The sequence below is a fragment of the Lissotriton vulgaris genome, chromosome 7 (assembly GCF_964263255.1).
Source record: "Lissotriton vulgaris chromosome 7, aLisVul1.2, whole genome shotgun sequence".
Lineage (NCBI taxonomy): Eukaryota > Metazoa > Chordata > Amphibia > Caudata > Salamandridae > Lissotriton > Lissotriton vulgaris.
The window spans coordinates 480,045,468-480,058,339 of NC_141695.1; the positions used below are offsets into that span (position 1 = coordinate 480,045,468).

General features: G+C 38.2%; 1 protein-coding gene across 1 annotated transcript in view; it reads right to left on the reverse strand.

Annotated features, from left to right (window-relative positions):
- The window catches only part of LOC147701913 (cytosolic phospholipase A2 gamma-like), a 1,137,524-nt gene that overhangs the window by 508,377 nt on the left and 616,275 nt on the right, over positions 1-12,872 (reverse strand). The window lies entirely within an intron of this gene.

Here is a 12,872-nt window from a genome sequence, read left to right on the forward strand (position 1 = left end):
GCATCCCGTTGGATGTAAGAAAGCCTCTTTCCTTCTAGAGTTGGCCAAAATCATGAACCACTCCAAAGCATAGCGGCTATCCGTATAGATGGTCACACACAAATCAGTGCTAAGTTCACCAGCTCATGTCAAAGCTATTAATTTATGTGCTTGAGCCGACTTCTGTGGTATGCGAGCTGTCTCCACTGCTGTCTCAAGTGTCGTAATTGCATATACAGCTGAGGTCTTACCATCTGGTAACTTCATACAGGACCCATCAACCCACAGTTCCCCATCTACATCTGAAAGGGGCGTATCTTGCAAGTCGACGCGACCCTTTGTCTGTGCCTTAGTAACGAAAATACAATCACGAGTCTCCTGTGACTGAGGCTGAGTCGCTGGATATTGCAACAAAGTAGCTGGGTTTAGTGTCGCACATCTCTTCAATGTAATGTGAACTCATATCCTGTCAAATGAGCACTAGTTAAATGCTGCTTTCTCGTCTGATTCATGAGGGGATCAACCGCATGGGGTACTAGCACCAACAGTTTATGTGACAAAACTGTCCCTTCACTTTGACGTATGGACACAGCTGCTGCTGCAACTGAACGAAAGCACCCAGGCAATGCACGAGCAACGGGATCAAGAACTGCTGAAAAGTACGCACAGGGACGCTGCTTGTCACTGTCTGTCTGTACTAAAACAGACAATGCACACCCATCTTTCTCGTGTGCATAGAGTGTAAAAGGCTTTGTATAATCTGGAGTACCTAACACTGGTCAACAAATAGAAATCCCCTTGGGCATTTAGGTTTGAGTAAACATACCCATACAACTTACACTTCGAACATCACTAGGTATAGATGCAGCAATTACACAATGGCCATATAAAGAGATAAAATACAAATAATATATTTCACAGAATTTATTATAAAAGACAGAAATTAAAATTGACCAATATGGTCCAAATCAGATAAATACATTTCTTAAAAAGTCAAAACACAATTTAATCATAAAAACAGGTTGTAACGGGACAGAAATATAAGGAAAAAAGTTTAGTTCCTATTAGTAAACAAAAAGGGGAGAAAACACAGAAATTGATGAACACAGTAAAGCTTATCATCAAAGAGCTGTTATCTCTATAGATGTAACGTGTTTTTCTTTGAGTATCTCGACGCGTTTCGGTGAACCACACAAATATCGTCACCTTTTTCAGGAAAACATATTACCATCCCGTTAAAAATCTGTAATATCAAAATAAGCCCATTTAAAAACTGTATTTATACATTCTGGCAAATGTACATATTCAATTTATTCTCATTATGGCCAAAATTTCATTGCTAAAACATCCCTATTTACAACAGACATATCAGGTAGATATTGGACCACTAAACAGTAACAACTGTTATATTGCCCAAGATCTTATTGTTCAATGACCACAATTTTCTCAGACAAATCTACATACACAATTCATTGTTACACTTTCGCAGAATATATACAGTGCATTTATAGCTTCTTCATTGTTTGCTTTAAACACAGCCAATATATTCCTACAAAATACTACATTTAGATAAGACATAAAAAAGTTCCTATATCATCATGTCTCTGGTAGATAAAGATATAAACATAAAAAACATATGAGACTATGATATCATTGTATATCTAGCGGAATGTTGCCCTCCTAGTATACAAGACAATAAAGATAAATGACATCTCACATCTATTATCATATGGTTTGTGGCAAAGAAGGCAAAAAAACCTTTCCTTAGTCAAAATCGTGCTGTTCAACCCAGGCCAGTATACAAAGCTCAAGTGGGCACACATCCTACCTTAGAACTCCGGATCAATATAGTATATTGGAATTCCTATGTAATCTTGAGTCTATTCTCCTCTTCCATAGAATGAGACCTCTGTCTATGAGCAGGAACGATTTACTATAAAAATAAAGGTTGTGCTTTAAGTAAAAATATCCCAATATTATTACTTCGATACCAAGCATATACCAAACACCAGGTAACTAGATACAATCAACGCACCTTCTATTGTACAGTTTAGTTGAGGTACGTCATATCGATACTGCCTGGCGATACGGGGAACACGTCTCCCGATGTTACAGTATGGAATGGAATAGCCTATTCAAAAACGTCACTGTACACGGACCCTTCAAAAAGTATGATAACACGTCTTATTAATTGTCCGTATTACTAAATATCACGTGTTAATAATCCAATAACGAACTAAACTGTACAATAGAAGGTGCGTTGATTGTATCTAGTTACCTGGTGTTCGGTATATGCTTGGTATCAAAGTAATAATATTGGGCTATTTTTACTTAAAGCACAACCTTTATTTTTATAGTAAATCGTTCCTGCTCATAGACAGAGGTCTCATTCTATGGAAGAGGAGAATAGACTCAAGATTACATAGGAATTCCAATATACTATATTGATCCGGAGTTCTAAGGTATGATGTGTGCCCACTTGAGCTTTGTATACTGGCCTGGGTTGCACAGCACGATTTTGACTAAGGAAAGGTTTTTTTGCCTTCTTTGCCACAAACCATATGATAATAGATGTGAGATGTCATTTATCTTTATTGTCTTGTATACTAGGAGGGCAACATTCCGCTAGATATACAATGATATCATAGTCTCATATGTTTTTTATGTTTATATCTTTATCTACCAGAGACATGATGATATAGGAACTTTTTTATGTTTTATCTAAATGTATTATTTTGTAGGAATATATTGGCTGTGTTTAATGCAAACAATGAAGAAGCTATAAATGCACTGTATATATTCTGCAAAAGTGTAATAATGAATTGTGTCTGTAGATTTGTCTGAGAAAATTGTGGTCATTGAACAATAAGATCTTGGGCAATATAACAGTTGTTACTGTTTAGTGGTCCAATATCTACCTGATATGTCTGTTGTAAATAGGGATGTTTTAGCAATGAAATTTTGGCCGTAATGAGAATAAATTGAATATGTACGTTTGGCAGAATGTATAAATACAGTTTTTAAATGGGCTTATCTTTGATATTACAGATTTTTAATGGGATGGTAATATGTTTTCCTGAAGAAGGTGACAATATTTGTGTGGTTCACAGAAACGCGTCGAGATACTCAAAGAAAAACACGTTACATCTATAGAGATAACAGCTCTTTGATGATAAGCTTTACTGTGTTCATCAATTTCTGTGTTTTCTCCCCTTTTTGTTTACTAATAGAAACTAAACTTTTTTCCTTATATTTCTGTCACGTTACAACCTGTTTTTATGATTAAATTGTGTTTTGACTTTTTATGAAATGTATTTATCTGATTTGGACCATATTGGTCAATATTAATTTCTGTCTTTTATAATAAATTCTGTGACATATATTATTTGTATTTTATCTCTTTATATGGCCATTGTGTAATTGCTGCATCTACACCTAGTGATGTTTGGAGTGTAAGTTGTATGGGTATGTTTACTCAAATCTATATGCCCAAGGGGATTTCTATTTGTTGACAATTGTCTCTTGGTACCCACTCCCTTTGGTGTGTTTGGGTCTCTCTCTTTTATTAGAGGTACCTAACACTGGTGCAGAACAATGTGCTTGACGTAACTGATCAAAAGTATTCTGACATTCATCTGTCCATGGAAGGGGTATTGGAGTATCTTTAGTCAAAAGAGCTAGCAGGGGTTTAACAATGTCTGAAAACCCTAATATCCAATGCCTGCAAAATGAAGTCAACCCAATGAATGCACGGACATCTTTCTGAGTGGAAGGCACTGGTGTATCTAAAATTGCTTGAATGCGATCTGGTGTAAGTGCACGGCCCTCCTTAGACATAAGTTGACCTAAGTAGGTTACCTTCAGTCTACAATATTGCAATTTCTTCCGTTACACTTTATGATGGTGTGTAGCAAGAAAAGAAAGCAAAGACAAAGTACATTTTTCACACTGTTCTGGCGAATCGGCTGCCAACAAGATGTCATCGACATATTGTATGAGAGCCACTCCTTTAGGCAAAACTAAAGAATCAAGTTGTCTTTTTAATGCTGGACTGTAAATGCTAGGACTCTCAGTGTACACTTGAGGAATTCTACAAAATGTATACGATCGAATATTCAAAGTGAAGCCGAACAGATATATCGGCTATCAGGATGAATAGGAATCAAAAAGAAAGCATTCTTTAGGTCAATCACAGTAAATATGTTCGCTGTCGGGAAAACCAAAGTAAGAAGTGTTGTTAGGTCAGAAACCACAGGGTATTGCAGTACCACAATCTTGTTAACTTCTCGCAAATCAATAATGAATCAGGAAATCCTTGTGTCAGTGTCTTTTTTCAAAATAGGAATAGGACTGTTGCAAACACTATAAGGAACTTCTTCCACAACCCCCACTTTAATCAAATCATGGACAATGCGTATAAGTACTTCTTTGCCTTCCTGAGAAATGTTATATTGAGGTAATCTTGACAATGAAGCACCCTCCTTGACACTAATATGTACTGGTGGAATAACAATTTGCCCTACATCGGTGTCTGAAGTAGCCCACAAAGTTCTAGGAAGTGAAGCTAATGAAATATCCTCTTTTACAAGACAAGATCTCTCAATCACCGGATAGTTGTTATTCAAAATAACATGTACACCTTCAGGAGAACATCGTATCATAGCTCTGAAATATTTGAGCATATCAAGACCCACAATATTGTCTGGTGTGTTTGGAGAGAGCAAAAACGGACATGGAACAGTAAATTTATCAACATGGAATGCAAGCGTTTGCGATAACGGGCTAAGGGAAGGTGTTCCATCGAAACCTATCGATGTAATGGTTAGGCCAGACAGGGGAGCCATTGGAACCAAGTGTTTAGATAAGGCACTACGAGTAGCTCCTGTATCAACCAGAAACTGATCAGTAGAACCCAAAACATGTTCTATAACAAAGGGACCCTTCTGATCTACTGGAACTTCAACTGATTCTGTACCCCATCCTAGGCAATCCTATGCATAAGCAGAATCTTTCAAATCAGAAGGCACATAATCAGACATTTGATATTGATTTCATCTATCAAAAGTGTTGAACCCTTCCCGTCCACGTGTATTAGCATCAAACCTAGCATGATCATCCGTGCTTCCTCTAGGCACTGAACGATTTCTCATTTGTCCCGGTCCATGCGGATACGGATGAGCACGCAATGCTGGACAATCAGAAGCCCAATGTCCAAATTTCCTACAGTATGCACACTGGTCAACAGATAAATTCAAAATAGCATGAGAAGGAAAAGACAAACCATAAGAGCCACGTCCACCTATATCATTACCTCTAGTAGGCTGACCATAAACCTGAGCCATCATAATCTTCATTTTTAACTCCTTAGTCTTCTTATCCTCATTACCTTTCGCTTCTAACTCCTGCCGTTCATAATATTGAGCCATAGTCAAAAGAGAAACCGGAGAAAAGGTAGTCCATGAGCTCTCACTGGCCTTTAGGCGACTAGCTAGCCCTGGCAACAGGTTTGCGACATATTTATTGACAAACAGATGCCTGCCAGTGTCATCTGTCAATGACTGGCCACTAAAATCATGGAATGCCTCCTCAAAGCGTGTAAAGAAATCAGAAACCGATTCATCTGACTTTTGCTTACAACACCCTAATACAGTCCAATCTATCTTTTTAGGGGGAATAATCGTTTTTAACTTACCTAATATGGCTGCTGGAATATCTAAAATTAACTGACATGGTTTCTGTGCGGGTTCCCTCTCTACATCCAGTCGTCCTAAATCTTTCCATAATGCCCCAAAAGTCGTATGATCATCAACCGTACGTACAGTACTCCACATATCCGGGGGAAATATCAATCTGAAAAACAGATCAATATCAGGCAGAGTCATAGTACAAGAACTAATGGCACCCTCAACTTCCTCATAAAAAGCTGCTGGATTTTTTTGTGGCTCGGGCAATGCAGTTTTAAGAGCCATAACATTTGCTCTATTCCAAATAGTGTAAACCCAATTATAAATAAAGTAACCCTTTGCATCAGAGGAAGCCTTATCATCACTCGTACCTGCTCCTTTAGGAGGAACATACAAAGGTGGCGCTTCCCGCATAGGTTTCGCATGAACTATCATAGTCTTATCTGTTCCGAAGATAGAAGCTTCTGCCACGCCTGTCTGAGGTGTTTGTGCAGTTGCGTCTGCTGCCTTTTTCTCCTCTCGCAAATGACTGCATCAGCACGCAGTTTAACCAAACGTCTTAACGTGTCAGCCACCTGGGAGAAGACAACAAGACCATCACGCGTTTTGCTTACAGTTATTTGCTACATCATCGGGCTCCAATTCTTCAGAATATTTCCTAAACCGTTCAATGACCTCTGCGGAAAATACCTCAGTAAAGTATATTTGTTCCCTTTCAAATCAATCTTTTATGCTATCTAATAGGTCAGAAGCAGAAGCAGTATTACGGGTGGCTTTGCGAGCAGCAGATCTAATCTCAGACGCACGCTCAGCGGACAACATAGAACGAGTTTCTTGTGTTTTATCCTGGTCCGTAGGGGAGTTCTCATCTGAATCATGAGGAGCAGAAGGAAGGGTACACGGTGGCAGAGAATGGTCTAACAAGAGAGAATCATCTTGGGGTTCATTAAGAATAGGATAAAGAGGTCTACGAACAGCGTATTGGCCACTTGTAAATGACGCTCCCTTTCTTCACTCGCTTTAATTTCTTTAATTTCTTTATTTTTCATTTCTAATGCCTTTGCATGAATGCTCTTACATTGTTCTTTTTCATTCAAGGTTTGCTCACGCTTCGTTCGCTCACACACTTCTTTCTCCCACATTTGTACACAGTCAAACATATCTTGTCTAGCCTTTCACTTAAGCATTTGTTGCTCCACATACTGAAAATTTCGCAAATCAAATGGCCCATGCATAGGCCAACACAATTCTGGATCCTTACGAGTATATTTATTCCATGAAGTGCTGTACATTATAGAAGAAATACCATATTTATTATACATATCCCTATTAGGCGTCCTCTCCGGGGGTGGGGGGGGAGGTTGTGCTTCATCGAGTCTCAAATTGGTACCACAACAAAAGCAACACATCCTACGAAGTGTGCTAGAAACAGGCCTGCAAAAATAGTGCAGAATATGCAGTATTATAACCAAAGTAGCACTTAAGGTACCTTTAGTACGATGTGCTGTTCAAATCAATTCAAAGAGAGAAAATCTCCTCATTACCTGCCTATATAAATTGCAATTCATATATCAATCCCATACAAATCCGAGTTGGCCAACACAAATTCCAAAAGTCCAAAGCCACAGTAAGTGTTACTAAGCTACCTTACCAATCCCAGGCATCAAACCAAAAGCAAGTGTTGCAGCACAACAACCCTTACCAATCACTTGGTGTCCAGATTCCAACTGCCAAGTTTTCAAATCGACCAAACGGTCACTGCATGGCGAATCAACAGAAGAGATCTCAATTGAGGACCGGCACCACCTGGATGGTCAGATCAGAAAGAGAGGAAAAATGCTGTGATTTGCCAAGATGCGGGTCTCCTTGGGCAATGATCATCCGTAGCGAGATTCCAATCCTTCGTTTCGACCACTGCTTCGGGCATCCGAGTCGCCGATGAGTCCCATGTTGGGTGTGAATTTGTGGTGGTGACCCTCAGCAAGGCCCACCAGTGCAAGGAGTTCGCCCTTCTCTGCACAAGTCCTCAGACCAATAGGATAGAAGTTGGCACAGAAACTGGAGTAGAAAATACAAAGTTTATTAACCTCATGAGGTGGAACGACATTCACACAACAACCTCCAGCAATGTATGAAGTAGCACACTGAATGGAAGGAGCTTGGTCCTTTTATACCCACACAGGGGCTCAAAAGAAGGTGGTACATGTACAAGAAGTAGGTTTTAGGTACATATAAGCTCATACAGAAAATGCACAGTCAATATGTGGGAGGAGCTAACAGTTGCTAATTCTGGTGAACACATCCTGACATTTACAGACTAGGGACAGCAGCAAGGACAGCTGCAAGGTCAACTGAGCATGTGCGAAGCAGAAGAGGCTACATATAACCTGTCTCTAGGCAGATTTCAAGAGCAGACAACAGCAAAATAGGACAGAGCACATGGCACGCACACGGTAGCACATGACAAACAAAATGGCTGCCAGAAATACAAAATGGATTCCGCAAAAACAGACAAGATAGCCTCTAAATACTGGATGGCTTCTGCTAATGCTAATGCTAACCCAATCGCTGCCAAATTACAACAATCAGTGATATCATTTGATATGTCATCAGTGATGTCACTGACCATGTCATGAATAATGTAATATGTGACATCATCCGCAGTGGATTGCGGGCGCGCAAGTTATAGTTAGTACAACTAACTATAACGGGGGAATTTCAATGGTTGTGTACGAGTGAAATGTCCAACTAACTATAACACTCCTGAAACATGTGTTTTTTCAGTGAATTTTTAAGGTTTTTTAAATGCTAATTCCTAACTATAACTTGTCTGAATCCTATGTTTTTTTTCTGTGAATATAAATACGTATATGTATAAATATGTATGAATATATGTATATGTGTATTATTTGTATATCTATATATCTATCTCTATATATACATATATAGATACATTACATTTCACAAAGCACAGTGCAAGCTGTGCCGATGCACTCCGCTTCAGGTGGCACATAAATCACTCGGACAGTGATTTATGTGCCACCTGAAGCGGAGTGCATCGGCACAGCTTGCACTGTGCTTTGTGAAATGTAATACGACACAGGATGACCTCTATCCCTGGGATGCACCGCGATCAAAGTGTCCTGGTATTCTATGGAGGAAGTGAACCACAAAAAAAAAATATATATATATAGATACATAAATACATATATTACCTACTGGCGGTCGCCAGTAGGTAGTTAGAGTTAGGACCTACTTTCCATAGGAAATCCACAACATTCTACTTGCAATCACTTTGGCGCTGGTAGAAGAATCTTCGCAAATTTCTCCAAGAAAATTGCCAGCTCTGCTCTGCTCCTTCCCTGAAAGTTTGTGGGTAATTCGTCAAGTGGGGGCCGAGAAAAAGGGGGGTCCCAAAACATACAATTTTCAATAGGGACCTTTAGCCAGAGCTACAGCTCGATTGGCTGAACGGAATTACACCAAATTTGGTAGAGTTCGGTTCGCAGATTGTGCGTTATGTTAAATGGTGTAAATCCGTTCAGTAGTTCCTGTGGAAACCAAAAGTAAAATCATAGCGATATCTAGAGACGAAGTACTGCACGCGTACCGAAATCAGTACAATTTCGAGCACGAGCTGCATGCTGATTGGATGTCAACTTGCTGTCAACATTTCAAACCAGGAAGTGTTGGGAGCCTTCTTGTGCCTCGGTAGATAAAAAAAAGTGTGTTTGCGTATTGTACTGGTATGCGGTGAAAAAGGGGAGAAAAAAAACTAGAAGTCCGTTTTATTCTTAATTAGCTCCCGGGGGGCCAAATCCCGGGGGCAATTTTTTTCAATAATGGGAGGCTTAGAAGTGTCCAACAGGAACAAAAGAAGTTTAACTTTAGCAAAAGCAGGATCAATTTGTGGGTGTGGACTGCTTGCTGAAAATGCTACTGCAGCAGTTTATGTGCTTGGTGCAGTAGCAGGTGGGTTGTCCTTCAAACTCTGTGTTGCAGCTCGAGCAAAGTTGTTGGGGTGTAAGTTCTTCACGTGTCGCTCCATATTTGCTGTGCCAAAGGAGTATTTTTGAGATGGAACACCTCTTGAAAGAGTTTGGAAAATTTTACAGGTTACTTTTGGAGCATTAACTTTTTTTTTGCCCTTCTGGAAAAGTAAAAAACTGCCAAATTAGAGCTTCTTTCCTCTTCTTTGGAGGTTCTGCAGGAATTAAATATTCCTCTGAAGAATGGCTTGAAGATGAGTTAATTGCTGTTATTATGGTAAACTTCGTTCTATTTGACAAGATTCTCAGATGAAATGCTTCTTCTAAGAAAGTTAAAGTAGAATTATCAAAATGGGACGGAAGTTTCAACAGTTGAAATAGGAAGTGTCATGAACCAATCAAATCTCTTATTTTAAAGTCACATGGCTTTGCATACGCTTACACTGTGCTTACGGTGCTCTTACGATGCGAGTACGCATGACGTTCCACCGTGATTTGTGTAATTGCTATTAAAAGTAATATAGGATTATTGGTAAGTAAATACTTTATTTGTTGATTAATTAAAATCATTACAAAAACAAAAATACATAACAAGCACAAAGTCTGATTGAACATATATGAATACAATGCCAAAATATAACATGCCCGACATCTGATCAACCGTTTTCCAGTTTTGGAGGTAAAGTGCATAAGTGCATGTGATAGCAGCTTATAATTTCTAGATAAAGTGCAATGGGCTAACATGATAAAAAATTAAAATACAATTTACAAGCAGCCAATTTAACTAAATTTAACTTAATTTCTAAAATAACTATAAATATTAGCAACAGAGATACAATAGTATGCCAACATCAATACTAAAGTGACCTTTGCTTTCAGCAGCAAACTAAGAAATGCATTACATTTTTCACCAACAAAACTAAAATGCCGCGTGCTAACAGCGGCAAGTTATTGATTAATTTTAAAACTGATCTGTACAACATAGCACCATACAGAGTCGGAATACACATACTCAAGTCTTTAAAATCATTGAATCGATCGTAACTACAAAAATTGCCCACCAACATTGAAATATCGCAATGTATTAAAATGATTTAAAAGTGCCTTAAAGTTGCCCTCATACTCCCTAATATCAGTAAAATCAATAGATTACAGCCATAGCAGGTTTATCAATTACTTTAGGTATCAGCCTTACATAATGTCTTTTCAGCTTTAAAGATAAATTGTACAAATTGCTGCATATTATAGACATTGATGCCACTTAAACGGGATAATAATGCAGATCTACAAGTTCTAACTCCTATTTCTTTGAAGATAGGTTTTAAAATTGACTTCCTTTCCTGAAACATTTCTGGGTATAGTGTAACAATGTGCAATAAAGCTTCCTCATACGGCCCGCAAAGCCTACAAACGTTTGAAGACCCTGAATACTCCCACCTAAGGGTTCCATCTTTAGTTGGATAAATGCCGAGCCTTAAGAGCATACATTTCTTTTTAAGCAAGGGTTTTAAATGAAAAAGTAAATATGGTTGGACATACAATTTCTCAAAAGAATTTGCAATAGTCCAGAAGTGGGTTCTTTTTCTCAGTTCATCTTTATCCATAATTTCTGACAGTAGAGCAACAGTTTAATTCAACATCTTTTTATATACCAAGTTGCTCCTCACTTCATCGACCAGATTAGGGCATTTGAAACATAAAAGACCCTCAAATAGGTAATCCTGCCAGCTTCTGGAACATTGGCCTTTCGAGATCTCGCACCAGCATAGATTTGCTAACGTGCCCTCATTTGCTCGAGATAATACCAATAATGTTTTTAAAAATGCAGCTTGGCCGACCAAGATCTGGTTCCTTAAGCCATTTTCCAGTCTTAAATTTGCACGCGGGATATGTTTGGGTATCCTAAAAACTAATTTATAAGTCCTTATAACTGTGTCCTCTAACAATTTCGCATCCCTACCCTTAAAAATTATTGATCCATAGTCCAGGGAGGGAATGAGCTTTGCTCTCATAACTTTAAGTAAATGATCATAATTAGGATATGATAACTTATCTCGCAGTTTTCGAAAGGCAAAGGCAAGAGAGGTTCCATTAGCCTCTGAGTTATTAAAATGCTGTATAAAATGACAGTCCATCATCAAATATAATACCCAAGTACTTGTAGGATTTAACACAATCTATAGTTAGACCATTAATATTCAAATCCTTTACCCCTAATTTACCCTTTCCTATTAACATTATTTTTGTTTTTTTTCATTTTGGGTAACGTATATGTTAAATTAATTTATTAGTCTCTTCAAGCCTATTATAGTATGACTGAATAAAATAGTGTCATCTGCATACTTTAAATATTTAATTTCTTTACCCATCACAGTGGGTGAGTGCGAAATTATGTCATTAAAATGGGCTGGGAAATCGGCCATGAATAAATTAAAAAGGCAAGGAGCGAGCACACACCCCTGTTTCAAGCTGATATTTGTATCAAGTCGATGGGTGGTGTGTCTGCTGTCGCCAATTTTAATCTGGACCCAGGTATTGGAGTACAATAAATTAATCATTTCTAGAATAGTTTTTGATATACCCCAATTAAATAGCTTCTTCCAGAGAATATTCCTGGGAACGGAATCAAAGGCGGCTTTTAAGTCTATAAAACATATGTACAATTTTTGTTTCCTAAATTTTGCTCTTTGGCCTATAATGTTAATAAAATCAAATTTGTCAGAGTCGATTCACCCTTCCTAAATCCCATTTGAAAAATGAGAATAATTAGGATTATTGGAACTTTAAAAAAATGTTTTTATAATTATACTAGAGAATGTCTTCTGTTACTATGTTCATTAAATACATAAATATATGTTTTTAAACAATTAAAAACATTTGCGTCTTTGCGTATGGGGCGCTGTACATGACGTCACACGGAAGCTTTGATGCGACGTGTAACGCGAAAGCGTATTCGTAGCGTATGCTGAAAATGATTAGCAGTACAAACTATGGTGCAATCACTCTCTCACTGTCATATCACAGCAAAGGCGCGCTATGAGAATGGCTAGAAGTGGTTACTCATTGGAGATCCAAATCAGCTGTGTGGCTTATCCACGGTATCATAACGTTACATTTTAGAATGTTTAAGTTTGAGGTTTGCATGAAATACTATGCTATAGGCAGATATGGATCTTTAGGCAGCGCTTATCTCCATGAAGCTTGGTTATTATCATTTCCA